The 21,063-nt window shown below is 48.9% G+C and overlaps 1 pseudogene; it reads right to left on the bottom strand.

Annotated features, from left to right (window-relative positions):
- Positions 1–14,353, bottom strand: part of LOC124032162 — a 182,518-nt pseudogene extending 168,165 nt beyond the window's left edge.
- Between the last annotated feature and the right edge of the window lie 6,710 nt (positions 14,354–21,063).

The raw sequence follows: 21,063 nt of genomic DNA, 5'->3' as shown, positions 1-21,063 counted from the left end.
AATACAGTAGGGGGAGTGATGCTCAGCGTGAGGTAATACAGTAGGGGGTACAGCGTGAGGTAATACAGTAGGGGGTACAGCGTGAGGTAATACAGTAGGGGGAGTGATGCTCAGCGTGAGATAATACGGTAGGGGGAGTGATGCTCAGCGTGAGGTAATACAGTAGGGGAGTGCTGCTCAGCGTGAGATAATACAGTAGGGGGAATGATGCTCAGCGTGAGGTAATACAGTAGGGGGAGTGATGCTCAGCGTGAGATAATACAGTAGGGGGTACAGCGTGAGGTAATACAGTAGGGGGAGTGCTGCTCAGCGTGAGGTAATACAGTAGGGGAGTGCTGCTCAGCGTGAGGTAATACAGTAGGGGAGTGCTGCTCAGCGTGAGGTAATACAGTAGGGGAGTGCTGCTCAGTGTGAGGTAATACAGTAGGGGGAGTGATGCTCAGCGTGAGGTAATACAGTAGGGGAGTACAGCGTGAGGTAATACAGTAGGGGGAGTGCTGCTCAGCGTGAGGTAATACAGTAGGGGGAGTGCTGCTCAGCGTGACGTAATACAGTAGGGGGAGTGATGCTCAGCGTGAGGTAATACAGTAGGGGGAGTGATGCTCAGCGTGAGGTAATACAGTAGGGGGAGTGATGCTCAGCGTGAGGTAATACAGTAGGGGGAGTGCTGCTCAGCGTGAGGTAATACAGTAGGGGGAGTGATGCTCAGCGTGAGGTAATACAGTAGGGGGTGCAGCGTGAGGTAATACAGTAAGGGGGTGCAGCGTGAGGTAATACAGTAGGGGGAGTGATGCTCAGCGTGAGGTAATACTGTAGGGGGAGTGCTGCTCAGCGTGAGGTAATACAGTAGGGGGTGCTGCTCAGCGTGAGGTAATACAGTAGGGGGAGGTGCATCGTGAGGTAATACAGTAGGGGGAGTGATGCTCAGCGTGAGGTAATACAGTAGGGGGTGCAGGGTGAGGTAATACAGTAGGGGGTGCTGCTCAGCATGAGGTAATACTGTAGGGGGAGTGCTGCTCAGCGTGAGGTAATACAGTAGGGGGTGCTGCTCAGCGTGAGGTAATACAGTAGGGGAGGTGCATCGTGAGGTAATACAGTAGGGGAGTGAGGCTCAGTGTGAGGTAATAGTGGCGGGAGTGCTGCTCAGCATGAGGTAATACAGTAGGGGAGTGAGGCTCAGTGTGAGGTAATACAGTAGGGGAGTGCTGCTCAGCGTGAGGTAATACAGTAGGGGGAGTGCTGCTCAGTGTGAGGTAATACAGTAGGGGGAGGTGCAGCGTGAGGTAATACAGTAGGGGGAGTGCTGCTCAGTTTGAGGTAATACAGTAGGGGGAGTGCTGATCAGCATGAGGTAATACAGTAGAGGGAGTGCTGATCAGCATGAGGTAATACAGTAGGGGGAGGTGCAGTGTGAGGTAATACAGTAGAGGGAGTGCTGCTTAGCGTGAGGTAATACAGTAGGGGGAGTGCTGCTCAGCATGAGGTAATACAGTAGGGGGAGTGCTGCTCAGCGTGAGGTAATACAGTAGGGGGAGTGCTGCTCAGCGTGAGGTAATACAGTAGAGGGAGTGAGAGGTAATACAGTAGGGGGAGTGAGAGGTAATACAGTAGGGGGAGTGAGAGGTAATACAGTAGGGGAGTGAGAGGTAATACAGTAGGGGGAGTGAGAGGTAATACAGTAGGGGAGTGAGAGGTAATACAGTAGGGGGAGTGCTGCTCAGCGTGAGGTAATACAGTAGGGGGAGTGAGAGGTAATACAGTAGGGGAGTGCTGCTCAGCGTGAGGTAATACAGTAGGGGAGTGCTGCTCAGCGTGAGGTTATACAGTAGGGGGAGTGCTGCTCAGCATGAGGTAATACAGTAGGCGGAGTGAGAGGTAATACAGTAGGGGAGTGAGTTTGAGGTAATACAGTAGGGGAGTGCTGCTCAGTTTGAGGTAATACAGTAGAGGGAGTGTTGATCAGCATGAGGTAATACAGTGGGGGAGTGCTGCTCAGCGTGAGGTAATACAGTGGAGGGAGTGAGAGGTAATACAGTAGGGGGAGTGAGAGGTAATACAGTAGGGGAGTGAGAGGTAATACAGTAGGGGGAGTGAGAGGTAATACAGTAGGGGGAGTGCTGCTCAGCGTGAGGTAATACAGTAGGGGGAGTGAGAGGTAATACAGTAGGGGGAGTGCTGCTCAGCGTGAGGTAATACAGTAGGGGGAGTGCTGCTCAGCGTGAGGTTATACAGTAGGGGGAGTGCTGCTCAGCATGAGGTAATACAGTAGGGGGAGTGCTGCTCAGCGTGAGGTAATACAGTAGAGGGAGTGAAAGGTAATACAGTAGGGGGAGGTGCATCGTGAGGTAATACAGTACATTTACATTTACATTTAAGTCATTTAGCAGACGCTCTTATCCAGAGCGACTTACAAGGGGGAGTGAGGCTCAGTGTGAGGTAATACAGTGGCGGGAGTGAGGCTCAGCGTGAGGTAATACAGTAGGGGGAGTGCTGCTCAGCGTGAGGTAATACAGTAGGGGGAGGTGCAGCGTGAGGTAATACAGTAGGGGAGTGCTGCTCAGTTTGAGGTAATACAGTAGGGGGAGTGCTGCTCAGCGTGTGAGGTAATACAGTAGGGGGAGGGGCAGCGTGAGGTAATACAGTAGGGGGAGTGCTGCTCAGTTTGAGGTAATACAGTAGGGGAGTGCTGATCAGCATGAGGTAATACAGTAGGGGAGTGCTGCTCAGCGTGAGGTAATACAGTAGAGGGAGTGAGAGGTAATACAGTAGGGGGAGGTGCATCGTGAGGTAATACAGTAGGGGAGTGAGGCTCAGTGTGAGGTAATACAGTGGCGGGAGTGAGGCTCAGCGTGAGGTAATACAGTAGGAGGAGTGATGCTCAGCGTGAGGTAATACAGTAGGGGGAGTGCTGCTCAGCGTGAGGTAATACAGTAGGGGGAGGTGCAGCGTGAGGTAATAAAGTAGGGGGAGGTGCAGCGTGAGGTAATACTGTAGGGGGAGTGCTGCTCAGCGTGAGGTAATACAGTAGGGGGTGCTGCTCAGCGTGAGGTAATACAGTAGGGAGGTGCATCGTGAGGTAATACAGTAGGGGAGTGAGGCTCAGTGTGAGGTAATACAGTGGCGGGAGTGCTGCTCAGCATGAGGTAATACAGTAGGGGAGTGAGGCTCAGTGTGAGGTAATACAGTAGGGGAGTGCTGCTCAGCGTGAGGTAATACAGTAGGGGGAGTGCTGCTCAGTGTGAGGTAATACAGTAGGGGGAGGTGCAGCGTGAGGTAATACAGTAGGGGAGTGCTGCTCAGTTTGAGGTAATACAGTAGGGGGAGTGCTGATCAGCATGAGGTAATACAGTAGAGGGAGTGCTGATCAGCATGAGGTAATACAGTAGGGGGAGGTGCAGTGTGAGGTAATACAGTAGAGGGAGTGCTGCTTAGCGTGAGGTAATACAGTAGGGGGAGTGCTGCTCAGCATGAGGTAATACAGTAGGGGGAGTGCTGCTCAGCGTGAGGTAATACAGTAGAGGGAGTGAGAGGTAATACAGTAGGGGAGTGAGAGGTAATACAGTAGGGGAGTGAGAGGTAATACAGTAGGGGGAGTGCTGCTCAGCGTGAGGTAATACAGTAGGGGAGCTGAGAGGTAATACAGTAGGGGCGTGAGAGGTAATACAGTAGGGGGAGTGAGAGGTAATACAGTAGGGGGAGTGAGAGGTAATACAGTAGGGGGAGTGAGAGGTAATACAGTAGGGGGAGTGCTGCTCAGCGTGAGGTAATACAGTAGGGGGAGTGAGAGGTAATACAGTAGGGGGAGTGCTGCTCAGCGTGAGGTAATACAGTAGGGGGAGTGCTGCTCAGCGTGAGGTTATACAGTAGGGGGAGTGCTGCTCAGCATGAGGTAATACAGTAGGGGGAGTGAGAGGTAATACAGTAGGGGAGTGAGAGGTAATACAGTAGGGGGAGTGCTGCTCAGTTTGAGGTAATACAGTAGAGGGAGTGTTGATCAGCATGAGGTAATACAGTAGGGGGAGTGCTGCTCAGCGTGAGGTAATACAGTGGAGGGAGTGAGAGGTAATACAGTAGGGGGAGTGAGAGGTAATACAGTAGGGGGAGTGAGAGGTAATACAGTAGGGGAGTGAGAGGTAATACAGTAGGGGAGTGCTGCTCAGCGTGAGGTAATACAGTAGGGGACTGAGAGGTAATACACAGTAGGTAATACAGGGGAGTGCTGCTCAGCGTGAGGTAATACAGTAGGGGAGTGCTGCTCAGCGTGAGGTTATACAGTAGGGGAGTGCTGCTCAGCATGAGGTAATACAGTAGGGGGAGTGCTGCTCAGCGTGAGGTAATACAGTAGAGGGAGTGAAAGGTAATACAGTAGGGGGAGGTGCATCGTGAGGTAATACAGTAGGGGGAGTGAGGCTCAGTGTGAGGTAATACAGTGGCGGGAGTGAGGCTCAGCGTGAGGTAATACAGTAGGGGGAGTGCTGCTCAGCGTGAGGTAATACAGTAGGGGGAGGTGCAGCGTGAGGTAATACAGTAGGGGAGTGCTGCTCAGTTTGAGGTAATACAGTAGGGGGAGTGCTGCTCAGCGTGAGGTAATACAGTAGGGGGAGGGGCAGCGTGAGGTAATACAGTAGGGGAGTGCTGCTCAGTTTGAGGTAATACAGTAGGGGAGTGCTGATCAGCATGAGGTAATACAGTAGGGGAGTGCTGCTCAGCGTGAGGTAATACAGTAGAGGGAGTGAGAGGTAATACAGTAGGGGGAGGTGCATCGTGAGGTAATACAGTAGGGGGAGTGAGGCTCAGTGTGAGGTAAAACAGTGGCGGGAGTGAGGCTCAGCGTGAGGTAATACAGTAGGAGGAGTGATGCTCAGCGTGAGGTAATACAGTAGGGGGGAGTGCTGCTCAGCGTGAGGTAATACAGTAGGGGGAGGTGCAGCGTGAGGTAATACAGTAGGGGGAGGTGCAGCGTGAGGTAGTACAGTAGGGGGAGTGCTGCTCAGCGTGAGGTAATACAGTAGGGGGGAGTGCTGCTCAGCGTGAGGTAATACAGTAGGGGGAGTGCTGCTCAGCGTGAGGTAATACAGTAGGGGGAGGTGCAGCGTGAGGTAATACAGTAGACTGTGACTTCCGGCGCCGACTGAGATGGCCGCCTCGCTTCGCGTTCCTAGGAAACTATGCAGTTTTTTGTTTTTTTACGTGTTATTTCTTACATTAGTACCCCAGGTCATCTTAGGTTTCATTACATACAGTCGAGAAGAACTACTGAATATAAGATCAGCGTCAACTCACCATCAGTACGACCAAGAATATGTTTTCCGCGACGCGGATCCTGTGTTCTGCCTTACAAACAGGACAACGGAATGGATCGCATGCAGCGACCCAAGGAAACGACTCCGAAAAAGAGGGAAACGCGGCGGTGTTCTGGTCAGACTCCGAAAAAGGGCACATCGCGCACCACTTCCCAGTATTCTTCTTGCCAATGTCCAGTCTCTCGACAACAAGGTTGATGAAATCCGAGCAAGGGTGGCATTCCAGAGGGACATCAGAGACTGCAACGTTCTTTGCTTTACGGAGACATGGCTTACTGGGAAAACGCTATCCAGGGCGGTGCAGCCAACGGGTTTCTCCACGCATCGCGCCGACAGAAACAAACATCTCTCTGGTAAGAAGAGTGGCGGGGCGTATGCCTCATGACTAACGGGACATGGTGTGATGAAGGAAACATACAGGAACTCAAATCCTTCTGTTCACCTGATTTAGAATTCCTCACAATCAAATGTAGACCGCATTATCTTCCAAGAGAATTCTCTTCGATTATAATCACAGCCGTATATATCCCCCCCAAGCAGACACATCGATGGCTCTGAACGAACTTTATTTAACTCTTTGCAAACTGGAAAACATTTATCCGGAGGCTGCATTCATTGTAGCTGGGGATTTTAACAAAGCCAATCTGAAAACAAGACTCCTAAATTTTATCAGCATATCGATTGCGCAACCAGGGGTGGTAAAACCTTGGATCATTGTTACTCTAACTTCCGCGACGCATATAAGGCCCTGCCCCGCCCCCCTTTCGGGAAAGCTTACCACGACTCCATTTTGCTGATCCCTGCCTACAGGCAGAAATTAAAACAAGAGGCTCCCACGCTGAGGTCTGTCCAACGCTGGTCAGACCAAGCTGACTCTACACTCCAAGACTGCTTCCATCACGTGGACTGGGACATGTTTCGTATTGCGTCAGATGGGAATATTGACGAATACGCTGATTCGGTGTGCGAGTTCATTAGAACGTGCGTCGAAGATGTCGTTCCCACAGCAACGATAAAAACATTCCCTAACCAGAAACCGTGGATTGATGGCAGCATTCGCGTGAAACTGAAAGCGCGAACCACTGCTTTTAATCAGGGCAAGGTGTCTGGCAACATGACTGAATACAAACAGTGCAGCTATTCCCTCCGTAAGGCTATTAAACAAGCTAAGCGTCAGTACAGAGACAAAGTGGAATCTCAATTCAATGGCTCAGACACAAGAGGCATGTGGCAGGGTCTACAGTCAATCACGGACTACAAGATGAAATCCAGCCCAGTCACGGACCAGGATGTCTTGCTCCCAGGCAGATTAAATAACTTTTTGCCCGCTTTGAGGACAATACAGTGCCACTGACACGGCCTGCAACGGAAACATGCGGTCTCTCCTTCACTGCAGCTGAGGTGAGTAAGACATTTAAACGTGTTAACCCTCGCAAGGCTGCAGGCCCAGACGGCATCCCCAGCCGCGCCCTCAGAGCATGCGCAGACCAGCTGGCCGGTGTGTTTACGGACATATTCAATCAATCCCTATACCAGTCTGCTGTTCCCACATGCTTCAAGAGGGCCACCATTGTTCCTGTTCCCAAGAAAGCTAAGGTAACTGAGCTAAACGACTACCGCCCGTAGCACTCACTTCCGTCATCATGAAGTGCTTTGAGAGACTAGTCAAGGACCATATCACCTCCACCCTACCTGACACCCTAGACCCACTCCAATTTGCTTACCGCCCAAATAGGTCCACAGACGATGCAATCTCAACCACACTGCACACTGCCCTAACCCACCTGGACAAGAGGAATACCTATGTGAGAATGCTGTTCATCGACTACAGCTCGGCATTCAACACCATAGTACCCTCCAAGCTCGTCATCAAGCTCGAGACCCTGGGTCTCGACCCCGCCCTGTGCAACTGGGTACTGGACTTCCTGACGGGCCGCCCCCAGGTGGTGAGGGTAGGCAACAACATCTCCTCCCCGCTGATCCTCAACACGGGGGCCCCACAAGGGTGCGTTCTGAGCCCTCTCCTGTACTCCCTGTTCACCCACGACTGCGTGGCCACGCACGCCTCCAACTCAATCATCAAGTTTGCGGACGACACAACAGTGGTAGGCTTGATTACCAACAACGACGAGACGGCCTACAGGGAGGAGGTGAGGGCCCTCGGAGTGTGGTGTCAGGAAAATAACCTCACACTCAACGTCAACAAAACTAAGGAGATGATTGTGGACTTCAGGAAACAGCAGAGGGAACACCCCCCTATCCACATCGATGGAACAGTAGTGGAGAGGGTAGCTAGTTTTAAGTTCCTCGGCATACACATCACAGACAAACTGAATTGGTCCACTCACACTGACAGCGTCGTGAAGAAGGCGCAGCAGCGCCTATTCAACCTCAGGAGCCTGAAGAAATTCGGCTTGTCACCAAAAGCACTCACAAACTTCTACAGATGCACAATCGAGAGCATCCTGGCGGGCTGTATCACCGCCTGGTACGGCAACTGCTCCGCCCTCAACCATAAGGCTCTCCAGAGGGTAGTGAGGTCTGCACAACGCATCACCGGGGGCAAACTACCTGCCCTCCAGGACACCTACACCACCCGATGTTACAGGAAGGCCATAAAGATCATCAAGGACATCAACCACCCGAACCACTGCCTGTTCACCCCGCTATCATCCAGAAGGCGAGGTCAGTACAGGTGCATCAAAGCTGGGACCGAGAGACTGAAAAACAGCTTCTATCTCAAGGCCATCAGACTGTTAAACAGCCACCACTAACACTGAGTGGCTGCTGCCAACACACTGTCATTGACACTGACCCAACTCCAGCCATTTTAATAATGGGAATTGATGGGAAATGATGTAAATATATCACTAGCCACTTTAAACAATGCTACCTTATATAATGTTACTTACCCTACATTATTCATCTCATATGCATATGTATATACTGTACTCTACATCATCGACTGCATCCTTATGTAACACATGTATCACTAGCCACTTTAACTATGCCACTTTGTTTACTTTGTCTACACACTCATCTCATATGTATATACTGTACTCGATACCATCTACTGTATGCTGCTCTGTACCATCACTCATTCATATATCCTTATGTACATGTTCCTTATCCCCTTACACTGTGTATAAGACAGTAGTTTTGGAATTGTTAGTTAGGTTACTTGTTGGTTATCACTGCATTGTCGGAACTAGAAGCACAAGCATTTCGCTACACTCGCATTAACATCTGCTAACCATGTGTATGTGACAAATAAAATTTGATTTTATTTGATTTGATTTGATTTGATTTAGGGGGAGTGCTGCTCAGCGTGAGGTTATACAGTAGGGGAGTGCTGCTCAGCGTGAGGTAATACAGTAGGGGAGTGCTGCTCAGCGTGAGGTAATACAGTAGGGGAGTGCTGCTCAGCGTGAGGTAATACTGTAGGGGAGTGCTGCTCAGCGTGAGGTAATACAGTAGGGGGAGTGCTGCTCAGCGTGAGGTAATACAGTAGAGGAGTGCTGATCATGTTTTATGTGTTCTAAACTTTCGTCCTCACAAGGACGTACTCAAGAGAACGCACTCGGAGCATGAGTGTGTAGAGCACGGTAGTATGCATGTTGAGAAACACCCAAGGAGTGGCAAGGAGTGGAATGTAAGCAGAAGACTGGTACTCAGGCTAGAATGTCTCTGCTGTAACCAAGAAGTCTGACCTTGACATCTAGCCACTTAGCTAGCAAGTTAGCAAACCAGATGCATAGCTGGACCCTGTGCTGGACATAATGTATTTGACACATCTTATATTTCTTATAGTTATACTTAACTATAAGAAGTGGCGTAGCACGCAGACTCTGCTAAGCGGAGGTGCCCCTAACCCCTCCCCCCAAAAATATAATTTTTTAAACAGTATTGACATTCATTCTGTCTGTATTTTGAAATACCATGGTATACAGCATAAATGGTATATTGCAGAAGCCTACTGCTCTCTTCTACTCTGAACATATAGAAACCTGCTCTATCCCCATTTACTCTCCAGACCATTCTCAGGGCCCATACTGCAGACCCCCTCCAGACAGAAGAACTTCTGAGTTCTAATAGTATGTCATCACCAAGGAGACAGCTGACATTAGAATCCTGATTTCATGAAAAACTCAGTAACCATGTCTGCAGAGTTTCATCTGTATTTTTCCCTCTATATTTTTTTATCATACAAATAAGATTTGACTTGCAGCCCCAGTGAAAGTCACAGGCAATTCCTTGGCACATACAGGACATCAGGGATTCCTTTCCTCTCCCTCCCTCCCTCCTTCCATCTCTTCTTTCCTCTCCCCTCCCTCCATGCATCTCTTCTTTCCTCTCCCCTCCCTCCATCTCTTCTTTCCTCTCTCCCTCCATCTCTTCTTTCCTCGCCCCTCCCTCCCTCCCTCCATCTCTTCTATCCTCTCCCCTCCCTCCCTCCCTCCCTCCCTCCCTCCCTCCATCTCTTCTATCCTCTCCCTCCCTCCCTCCCTCCCTCCATCTCTTCTTTTTCCCTCTCCCTCCCTCCCTCCATCTTTCTCGCCCCTCCCTCCATCTCTCTATCCCTCCCTCCCTCCCTCCCTCCATCTCTTCTATCCTCTCCCCTCCCTCCCTCCCTCCATCTCTTCTATCCTCTCCCCTCCCTCCCTCCCTCCCTCCATCTCTTCTATCCTCTCCCTCCCTCCCTCCCTCCCTCCCTCCCTCCATCTCTTCTATCCTCCCTCCCTCCCTCCCTCCCTCCCTCACATTTACATTTACATTTAAGTCATTTAGCAGACGCTCTTATCCAGAACCCTCCCTCCATCTATTCTACCCTCTCCCCTCCCTCCCTCCCTCCATCTATTCTTTATTCCCCTTCCTCTTCTTTCCTCTCCCCTCCCTCCCTCCATCTCTTCTTTCCTCTCCCCTCCCTCCCTCCCTCCCTCCATCTCTTCTTTCCTCTCCCTCCCTCCCTCCCTCCATCTCTTCTTTCCTCTCCCCTCCCTCCCTCCCTCCATCTCTTCTTTCCTCTCCCCTCCCTCCATCCATCCATCTCTTCTTTCCTTTCCTCTCCCCTCCCTCCATCCATCCATCTCTTCCTTTCCCCTCCCTCCATCCATCCATCTCTTCTTTCCCCTCCATCTCTTCTTTCCTCTCCCCCTCCCTCCATCTCTTCTATCCTCTCCCCTCCCTCCATCTCTTATTTCCTCTCCCCCTCCCTCCCTTCTTTCCTCTCCCCCTCCCTCCCTCCGTCTCTTCTTTCCCCTCCCCGTCCAGCTGATTTCTGATTACTCCCTCATGTCAACCTGATTCAGCCAGTCTGAGCCAAGGGAAGGGACATGCCTTCTATCTGGTTCTAGACACATAATGTCTTTGTTTTAATGACCTGGAGATGAATGGTGCATTTGTCTTCAGGATAGGCCAACTAGTGATGCATGGGTTGACTCATAACTCGCAGTCCCCGCGGATAGAGGCATTAAATATTGTGTGGATGAAGAGCGGGCGGGTTGAATAAAAAGAAAACAATACCTTTAAAAAAAATACATAAATGTATCTATAGGCTACATGGAGGTTTGTCATTTTTTGAATCTGGCATTAGTGCATCGGCCTGTACCCCAGGTTCTTGCTGTACCCCAGGTTCTTGCTGTACCCCAAGGTTCTTGCTGTACCCCAAGGTTCTTGCTGTACCTCAAGGTTCTTGCTGTACCTCAAGGTTCTTGCTGTACCCCAGGTTCTTGCTGTACCCCAGGTTCTTGCTGTACCTCAGGTTCTTGCTGTACCTGAGCCAAACAGACAATCCCAAAATGCTTTTGGGAACAGCAGAAAAAGTTTACAATCCACAGGAGGCAAAAATGACAATGTCGGAGTTTAATTCAAGAAGAGAAAAGTTGTGAAAGGGAGAGTTAAAAATGAAGAGAAGGGAGGGCCAGAAAAGTAATGTTTGGGAAAGAATTGCTCAGAGGATAAAAGGCTACATCATGTGTGATGATTGTGAAGTACTACAAATTCCAGTAGGGAGAGAACTGTAGACTACTGTTCAGATGCTATGTGAGAGGTTATAGACCTACAGTCAGTGTCCAGATTTCAGTTTCCATTTAACCCCTTAATGTATAGTGCAGAGTTAAGCACTTCTTCCTGTAAAACTATCTAACTGAGCATTGTCATTCTCTCCACATGCTGAAAGAAAGAAATCCTATTTATCTGCTCCTGTTCCCAAGTTAACATGCCGATGCTCAGTTAGATAGCGTCAGTAGAGCTGTTGTCTTTATCAGCATCATAAAAGCTGATAGTATTTAAAACCAAGCCGAACTGAAATCAGAAACATGTTGGGTTGTTTTCACAGCTTTCCATTTCCTTACAACCGGTCACACTGACGTCATTTGGAAATGTTGCCCAATTTTTCTTCTTCTTCCAGTTAAGAGTCATTGCATTGTCTCCCCCGTCCCTAAACGTCTTTGCTCCACGAAGGAAGCAGAGATGACAGAGGAAACTTTACCGACGTTAACTATATAGACATAGTACCACAGTATGAGTCATAATACCCATAAAACCTAGCAGTCAAATAGGTAAATGGTTCTAATCGTTTTTCCACCATTCATTTCTCCCATAGGAACACTTAAAATAAGGGCTGTTTCATGTAGGCTTACCCTGACGTTTTGATGACCATATAAATCTCTCTAGAAAGGGCCTCCCGAGTGGCGCAGTGGTCTAAGGCACTGTTTCGCAGAGCTAGCTGTGCCACTAGAGATGCAGGGTTCAAGTCCAGGGTCTGTCGCAGCCGGCCACGACAGGGAGACCCATAGTGCGGCACACAATTGGCCCAGCGTCGTCTGGGTTAGGGGAGGGTTTGGTCGGCAGGGATGTCCTTGGCACTAGCGACTCCTGTGGCTGGCCAGGCGCAGTGTACGTTGACACGGTTGCCAGGTATACGGTATTTCCTCCGACACATTGGTGCGGCTGGCTTCCTGGTTGAATGGGCAGGGTAAAAAATTCTAAAATGTGAAATCTCTAGGACAAGGTAACTTTGCTAATTATCTGCTAATGTGGCTATCATAAATCCCTGCAAGTATTGGGTTGTGTTTCGGAGGACGCACGGCTCTCCCAAGTCCGTATGGGAGTTGCAGTGATGAGACAAGACTGTAACTACCAATTGAATACTACAAAATTGTGGAGAAAACAGGATAAAAAAAATCTAAAATGTTAAATCTGTTGGACAAGGTGACTTTGCTAATTAGCTGCTAATGTGGCTTTCATAAATCCCTGCAAGTTTTCAATTGACACAATACCTGTTTGCAAAGGTGTCAGTGATGGAGATTTGTAGTTTTGACTACTTTGATGCTAATTAGCTTTTTCGAATCTGAGAGTAAATAGAGCCGAATATATTGATAAAAATCACCTTGTCCGAGAGAGATTTACATGGTTATCAAAATTATCAAAGTTGCTGGATTTTGGCAGGAACTGGAACAAGCTGTAGTACATGTCGATCCAGAGCATCCCAAACATGCTCAGCGAGAATCATGTCTGGTGAGTATGCAAGCCACAGAAGAATGGGATATGTTCAACTTCTAAGAATTGTGTACAGATTCTTGCAACATGGGGCCATGCATTATGTGGATTTAAATTGCCATTGATAAAATGCAATTGTGTTTATTGCCTGTAGTTTATGCCTGCCCCATACCATAACCCCACCACCACCACCCCCACCACCACCTCCACCCCCGCCACCACCATGGGGCACTCTGTTCACAACGTTGACATCAGCAAACTGCTGACCCACACAACACCATACACGTGGTCTGTGGTTGTGATGCCAGTTGGACACATGGCCAAATTCTCTAAAATGACCTTGGAGGCGTCTTATGGTAGAGAAATGAACATTCAATTCTCTGGCAACAGCTCTGGTGGACGTTCCTACAGTCAGCATGCCAATTGCACACTCCCTCAAAAGACTTATTGATATGCAACACTTGATAGGTGGATGGATTGTCTTGGCAAAGGAGAAATTATCACTAACTGTGATGTAAACAAATATGAGAGACAAAAAACATTTGAGAGAAAAAAGCTTTTTGTGTGTATGGAACATTTCTGGGATAATTTATTTCAGCTCATGAAACATGTGACCAACACTTTACATGTTGCATTTATATTTTTGTTCAGTGTATAATTACAGAAGAGAAGCTGAATGTATCTAATTACAGACAAGTTGAGCAACAAATTGCCTGCCAAAATATCGGGAATTAGAGGCAGAAACATATCTAAATCAGGCAAAAAAAACTGCACCCCGCCAAAAAAAATCGTTCTGTCATCTGACTGTAGTCTAGAGCACATTTTCTATATTAGCGGGATAGACTCGGGTGCGCGCCTCAGAGTTCTCACATAAAGTCGGACGGTTGCTGACGGGTTACTAGCAATTGCGTGCAGAAACAAACAGCTGACCTGCGCACCTCTTATGGCCTACAATACATCATAACCAACAATTCATATCCTGGTCAAAGCTCTTTGATATTAATTGTTGGCAATCAGTTTCATATTTTGCAACAACGTTACACAGTAGAGTCCGCATTGTAATCTATTGTTGTTGTGCAACAGCTTTCACAGCATTGATTTTGTCTTAATCTATTGTACATTACAATAAAGCTTGGACAAGTTTCAGAAAGTAATTGTTCTCCGTAGATGAAATACCTATACATGGCTGCCAATGACCTGTCGTGCTGGAAAAGTAATTCGCCTTTTGAAATCAAAAGTTTAGCCCAAAGCAAAGACGTTTTCTAACTCGTTGAAACACTTCCATTCATAGAGTCGCTAAAGCTGGTAAATTCAACTGTTGATGCATTTCTGTGACAGGCGCAGTTTATGACACACGAACCATGACATTTGAAAGTGCAACAAATGTCCACAAAAGCGCGTCAGACTTTTCACAATCCTTTAAAAATATCGGTGAAACTGTTAATTAAAGCATTACCTTGGCTTCAACGCAAGGGATTGATTCAATCCATGGGATGGAAGAAAATAGGCTGCAGAAAAGCTCTGGTTAGTACAGTACATACCGTCCGAACACCGCTGCTCTCTGACTAAGTATCTCTGGCTGGACCTCTGCTACTTTATTCATTGAAGGGGGAGGTACAAACCTTTGAGTCCCTCACCGGCATAAACTCTACCTCTCCATTGACTGTCCTATTCACAGGCAAACCTAAACAACGGCCAATCCCGCTTTTATCGAAAGCCTATTGTAATGTCTTTAATACTTTTTTATCAAATCAAATAAATGGCATATCCCTGTTTAAATAAATAAAGTATGTTTTGTGTTGTAACAAACTGGCGTTCGGCGTAACAATGAGTATTTCACAATGTGATATTCTGAAAAACGATACAGAAAGAACACTGGAATTAATTTCAAATCTGGATGAGTAAACAATCATCTATAATGCTGTTACAGTAATGAAGGACGCTTGATCAAAGGATGGAGAACCATCAGGCCTTTGCTAACATATATATATATATTTATTTTTGACAACACCACAACATGGTAGCAGCACAACATTACAAAAACACAAGATGGTAGCAACACTACACCACAACATGACCCCAAGGCAACATGAGAACATCACAACACAGCTTGACAAGGACACAGCATGGTAGCAACACAACATGGTAGCAACAACACATGACAACAACACAACCTGCTCCTACCACCCTGGCCAGACCACCCTGCTCACACCACCCTGCCCAGGTCTCACCATCCAACTCTGCACTCACGCACTGTACAAAATATATGAACCACCCCCCACCAGACACAGTAAGTTGCTAGCTAATACTGTCGGGAATTCTCTACAACAAAATGCACAACAAATATTCTCCAAAAAACGCTGCATCTTATGTGTGATGTTTGAATACCATTTACGAACTATTTGATATAAATTGTACATTTAAATCATCACTTGAGGGTATAAAAATCACTTTTGATGTACAGTGCTTTGCAACCAACAATTTACCGCTGGTTTGGTTCACTGGGACGATTCTAACTGGAACATCCCCCCTCGTAAGCAAGCTACGCAAACCAGCCAATAAGATGCCATGTTGAGTAGGTGAAGGCAAGACAAACTCAAACCAAAAACCCATTGGCTTAACAATAAAGTGGCAAGGGGAATCACCAATATAACCCTGTTACACCTGCTCAGACCCACCTGGTCACACCACCCTGCCCAGACCACCCTGCCCAGACCACCCTGCCCAGACCACCCTGCTCAGACCACCCTGCCCACACCACCCTGCCCAGACCACCCTGCCCAGACCACCCTGCCCAGACCACCCTGCCCACACCACTCTGCTCAGACCCACCTGGTCACACCACCCTGCTCAGACCCACCTGGTAACACCACCCTGCTCAGACCCACCTGGTCACACCACTCTGCTCAGACCCACCTGGTCACACCACTCTGCCCAGACCACCCTGCCCAGACCACCCTGCCCAGACCACCCTGCTCACACCACTCTGCTCACACCACTCTGCTCAGACCCACCTGGTCACATCACCCTGCCCAGACCACCCTGCTCACACCACTCTGCTCAGACCCACCTGGTCACATCACCCTGCCCAGACCACCCTGCCCAGACCACCCTGCTCACACCACTCTGCTCAGACCCACCTGGTCACATCACCCTGCCCAGACCACCCTGCCCAGACCACCCTGCTCACACCACCCTGCTCACACCACCCTGCCCAGACCACCCTGCTCACACCACCCTGCCCAGACCACCCTGCTCACACCACCCTGCCCACACCACCCTGCCCAGACCACCCTGCACAGACCACCCTGCCCAGACCACCCTGCTCACACCACCCTGCCCACACCACCCTGCCCAGACCACCCTGCTCACACCACCCTGCCCAGACCACCCTGCTCACACCACCCTGCCCACACCACCCTGCCCAGACCACCCTGCACAGACCACCCTGCCCAGACCACCCTGCTCACACCACCCTGCCCAGACCACCCTGCACAGACCACCCTGCCCAGACCACCGTGCTCACACCACCCTGCCCACACCACCCTGCACAGACCACCCTGCCCAGACCACCCTGCCCAGACCACCCTGCTCACATCACCCTGCCCACTCCACCCTGCCCAGACCACCCTGCCCAGACCACCCTGCTCAGACCCACCTGGTCACATCACCCTGCCCACTCCACCCTGCCCAGACCACCCTGCCCACACCACCCTGCACAGACCACCCTGCCCAGACCACCCTGCTCACACCACCCTGCCCAGACCCACCTGCTCAGACCCACCTGGTCACATCACCCTGCCCACACCACCCTGTCCAGACCCACCTGCTCACATCACCCTGCTCACATCACCCTGCCCACACCACCCTGACCAGACCACCCTGACCAGACCACCCTGACCAGACCACCTTGCCCACACCACCCTGCCCACACCACCCTGCCCACACCACCCTGCCCAGACCACCCTGCCCAGACCACCCTGCCCACATCACCCTGCCCACACCACCCTGCCCACATCACCCTGCCCAGACCACCCTGCCCACACCACCCTGCCCACATCACCCTGCCCAGACCACCCTGCCTAGACCACCCTGCCCACATCACCCTGCCCACATCACCCTGCCCAGACCACCCTGCCCACATCACCCTGCCCAGACCACCCTGACCAGACCACCCTGTCCAACTTTCTAACTCCGTCCATAACTCTTTGACTTCATAGCATTCCCAGAAGCCATGGATTATTGAGTCATTGTTATATCGAACAAAAATATAAACCCAACATGTAAAGTGTTGGTTCCATGTTTCATGAGCTGAAATAAAAGATCCCAGACATTTTCCATGTACAAATGTTGTGCACAAGTTTGTTTCCATCCCTGTTAGTGATCATTTCTCCTTTGCCAAGATAATCCATCCAACTGACAGGTGTGGCATATCAAGAAGCTGATTAAACAGCATGATCATTACACAGGTGCACCTTGTGCTGGGGACAATAAAAGGCCACTCTAAAATGTGCCGTTTTGTCACACAGCACAATGCCACAGATGTCTCAAGTGCCACAGATATCTCAATGAGTGAGCAATTGGCATGCTGACTGTAGGAATGTCCACCAGAGCTGTTGCCAGATAATTTAATTGATTGTTATTTCTTTACCATAAACCGCCTCCAATGTCGTTTTAGAGAATTTTTCAGTACGTCCAACCGGCCTCACAACCGCAGAACACGTGTAACCACGCCAGCCCAGGACCTCCACTTCTGGCTTCTTCACCTGCAGGAAGGTCTGAGACCAGCCACCCGGACAGCAGATGAAACTGTGGGTTTCTAAAGACTTTAGACACAAACTGTTAGAAACTGTCTCAGGGAACCTCATCTGCATGATCGTCATCCTCATCATGATCTGACTGCAGTTTGGTGTCGTAACCGACTTCAGTGGGACTCCAGATGTTCCTGGTTTTAATATAACTGCAATAACTGTTTGATACGTGGAACTAGGAAGTACTGAATCGTGTCTTGTCATTTGTGTAATTTGGGCCAAACTTCACCCAACTTATTGTGGGAATCTTGTGGAAGGCTACCCGAAACATTTCACCCAAGTTAAACAATTTAAAGGCAATGCTACCAAATAGTAATTGAGTGTATGTAAACTTCTGACCCCTGGGGACACAATGAAAGAAATAAAAGCTGAAATAAATCATTCTCTCTACTATTATTCTGATATTTCACATTCTTAAAATAAAGTTGTGATCGTAACTGATCTAAGACAGGGAATCTTTACTCAGATTAAATGTCAGGAATTGTGAAGAACTGAGTTTAAATGTGTTTGGCTAAGGTGTATGTAAACTCTGACTTCAACTGTAGGCAGCAGCCTCTCTATGTTAGTGATGTCTGTTTAACAGTCTGATGGCCATGAAATAGAAGCTGTTTTTCAGTCTCTCCATCCCAGCTTTGATCCACCTGTACTGACCTCGCCTTCTGGATGATAGCAGGGTGAACAGGCAGTGACTCGGGGGGTTGCTGTCCTTGTCCTTTACCCTATGCATCCAGAGACCCATTCTGTCCCACCCTCCTATACATATTCACCATCCCTCAGTCTTCTCTCCAATACAAATACACAAACCACACACATCCATAGAACAGACATACAGTATATTTCTCTTTGCATTGTCTTTTCAGTGCCCATGTAGCCCATTGGCATCGGCTAATTTATAATTACTTCAGAGAAGAACAGTTATTTGAGGAAAGTAGGGTATAGATTGAATTGGGGGAAATTTACAATAAGCTGGTTTTAGGCATCACTGTATGTAGCCAAGTGTGCTTATCGTTTTTTCCTACTTCATCCTCAGTTGAAGGGGGCTCTCCTCCTTCAACTGGAAAGGTTTCCTACCTCGTCCTCTTCTCAGAGCAGGGGACTCTCCTTCAAACTGGAAAGGTTTCCTACCTCGTCCTCTTCTCAGAGCAGGGGACTCTCCTCCTTCAACTGGGAAGGTTTCCTACCTCGTCCTCTTCTCAGAGCAGGGGACTCTCCTCCTTCAAACTGGAAAGGTTTCCTACCTCGTCCTCTTCTCAGAGCAGGGGACTCTCCTCCTTCAAACTGGAAAGGTTTCCTACCTCGTCCTCTTCTCAGAGCAGGGGACTCTCCTCCTTCAAACTGGAAAGGTTTCCTACCTCGTCCTCTTCTCAGAGCAGGGGACTCTCCTCCTTCAAACTGGAAAGGTTTCCTACCTCGTCCTCTTCTCAGAGCAGGGGACTCTCCTCCTTCAAACTGGAAAGGTTTCCTACCTCGTCCTCTTCTCAGAGCAGGGGACTCTCCTTCAAACTGGAAAGGTTTCCTACCTCGTCCTCTTCTCAGAGCAGGGGACTCTCCTCCTTCAACTGGAAAGGTTTCCTACCTCGTCCTCTTCTCAGAGCAGGGGACTCTCCTCCTTCAACTGGGAAGGTTTCCTACCTCGTCCTCTTCTCAGAGCAGGGGACTCTCCTCCTTCAAACTGGAAAGGTTTCCTACCTCGTCCTCTTCTCAGAGCAGGGGACTCTCCTCCTTCAACTGGAAAGGTTTCCTACCTCGTCCTCTTCTCAGAGCAGGGGACTCTCCTCCTTCAAACTGGAAAGGTTTCCTACCTCGTCCTCTTCTCAGAGCAGGGGTCTCTCCTCCTTCAACTGGAAAGGTTTCTTGTAGCTTGCTTAGAGCGTCATCGGCGTTTGTGAATTCCATCCTTTGCGTTCCCTTCCATACCCCCAGCAATGCCGGGAAGCAAAGCTGAGACTTGATCCCTTTTTTCTCCAGTGACTGTCTGATCGGAATGTGTTCCTTACGTCTCTCTCTCAGCTTAGCAGACAGGTCCTGCACGAATCAAATGGACCGGCCGTGGATTGTGATCTCCTTTCCCCCCTGTTCCCGTTCTGTTTTCTTGCTGGTCCCATTCATCTTCTAAAGTTTGCAGCTTTGTTTCCAAAGCAAGACAACATTTTCTTTGTCCTGTTCATTCATGTGCATGCCTTATTGGTTCGTGTCTGACACAATAGCCTCTCCTTTGTTTTCAAGCAAATCTACTTTTGTAATGACAGATTGTAGCAATGTGTTTGTTTTGGTGAGCATTGACAGCATTTTAGCTGTGTTTTCCTGGATATCATTCAGCTGGGCTTTACTCTCATTTATGTCTCCATGTTGTTCCTTGTCTGTTCATCTGAGGGAAGCCATGGCTTGTTGGATTCGTATCGCCGTGTCGCTTTACCAACTGAGTGGTTCGCTGTTGTGCATTGCGGACCATTCACTCCCTGCCAGTTGCTTGGGGATACAGATCTATCGATTTTAGAGGCTTCATTTAAACTATGATGTCTGGTTCCTACATATAACCACAGTTTTGTCAGTACAGCTTCTCACTCGCCATGTGCCCCATCCATAGGCGCTCCCTTAAATATTTCATTCAATTAACCTATAGTGGACGGTGTTATGAAATGAGAACAAGCTTTCTTGTTGATGAATGCGACATATGTCTGTCTGTGGACTGGGTGATTTGATTTGTGATGCCTGTCCCCCTGACTGTCTTTTCCTGACCACCTGTTTCTAATCAGTCTGTGTCGATTTTGATAAGTGCAGCAGAACAGACTACAGGTCAGTAAATACTACAGCCTCCAAATATCACAGGGTTCAAAACAACTCAGCTCCCAGGTCCCACAGAATGAGTCCCAAATTGCACCCCATTCCCTATGTCGTACTCTTGACCAATACGCTCTGGTCAGAAGTGGTGCGCTATGAAAGGGAAAGGCACATTTCACATGAGTTTAAAGGACTCAAACTTAGTCAAAATAATAATAGCAATGTGAGAAATATAATTTTTTGCACATCACTGCCAAAAGTATGGAAACATGCATTCTCCAGTGTCAAATGAGAACCAGTGAAGATAGCTGGGCTTTGTCCAAAATGGCACTCTATTCCCTTTATAGTGCAATACTTTTGGTGAGGTGTACCCTGAGGCCCCAGGTCAAAACTAGTGCACTATATAAGGAATATGGTGCCATTTGGGACTCAGATCAGGTCTGTGCATACTGAAACGGTGGACAGAAACCCTCTGGTCTCACTGAGGGTTGGCTGATATTCAGGGGTGGACAGAAACCCTCTGGTCTCACTGAGGGTTGGCTGATATTCAGGGGTGGACAGAAACCCTCTGGTCTCACTGAGGGTTGGCTGATATTCAGGGGTGGACAGAAACCTTCTGGTCTGACGGAGGGTTGGCTGATATTCAGGGGTGGACAGAAACCCTCTGG

This window comes from Oncorhynchus gorbuscha, linkage group LG03, assembly GCF_021184085.1.
Source record: "Oncorhynchus gorbuscha isolate QuinsamMale2020 ecotype Even-year linkage group LG03, OgorEven_v1.0, whole genome shotgun sequence".
Classification (NCBI taxonomy): domain Eukaryota; kingdom Metazoa; phylum Chordata; class Actinopteri; order Salmoniformes; family Salmonidae; genus Oncorhynchus; species Oncorhynchus gorbuscha.
The sequence above is the reverse complement of the archived record's forward strand: the minus strand, read 5'-3'. Positions and strand labels throughout refer to the sequence as shown.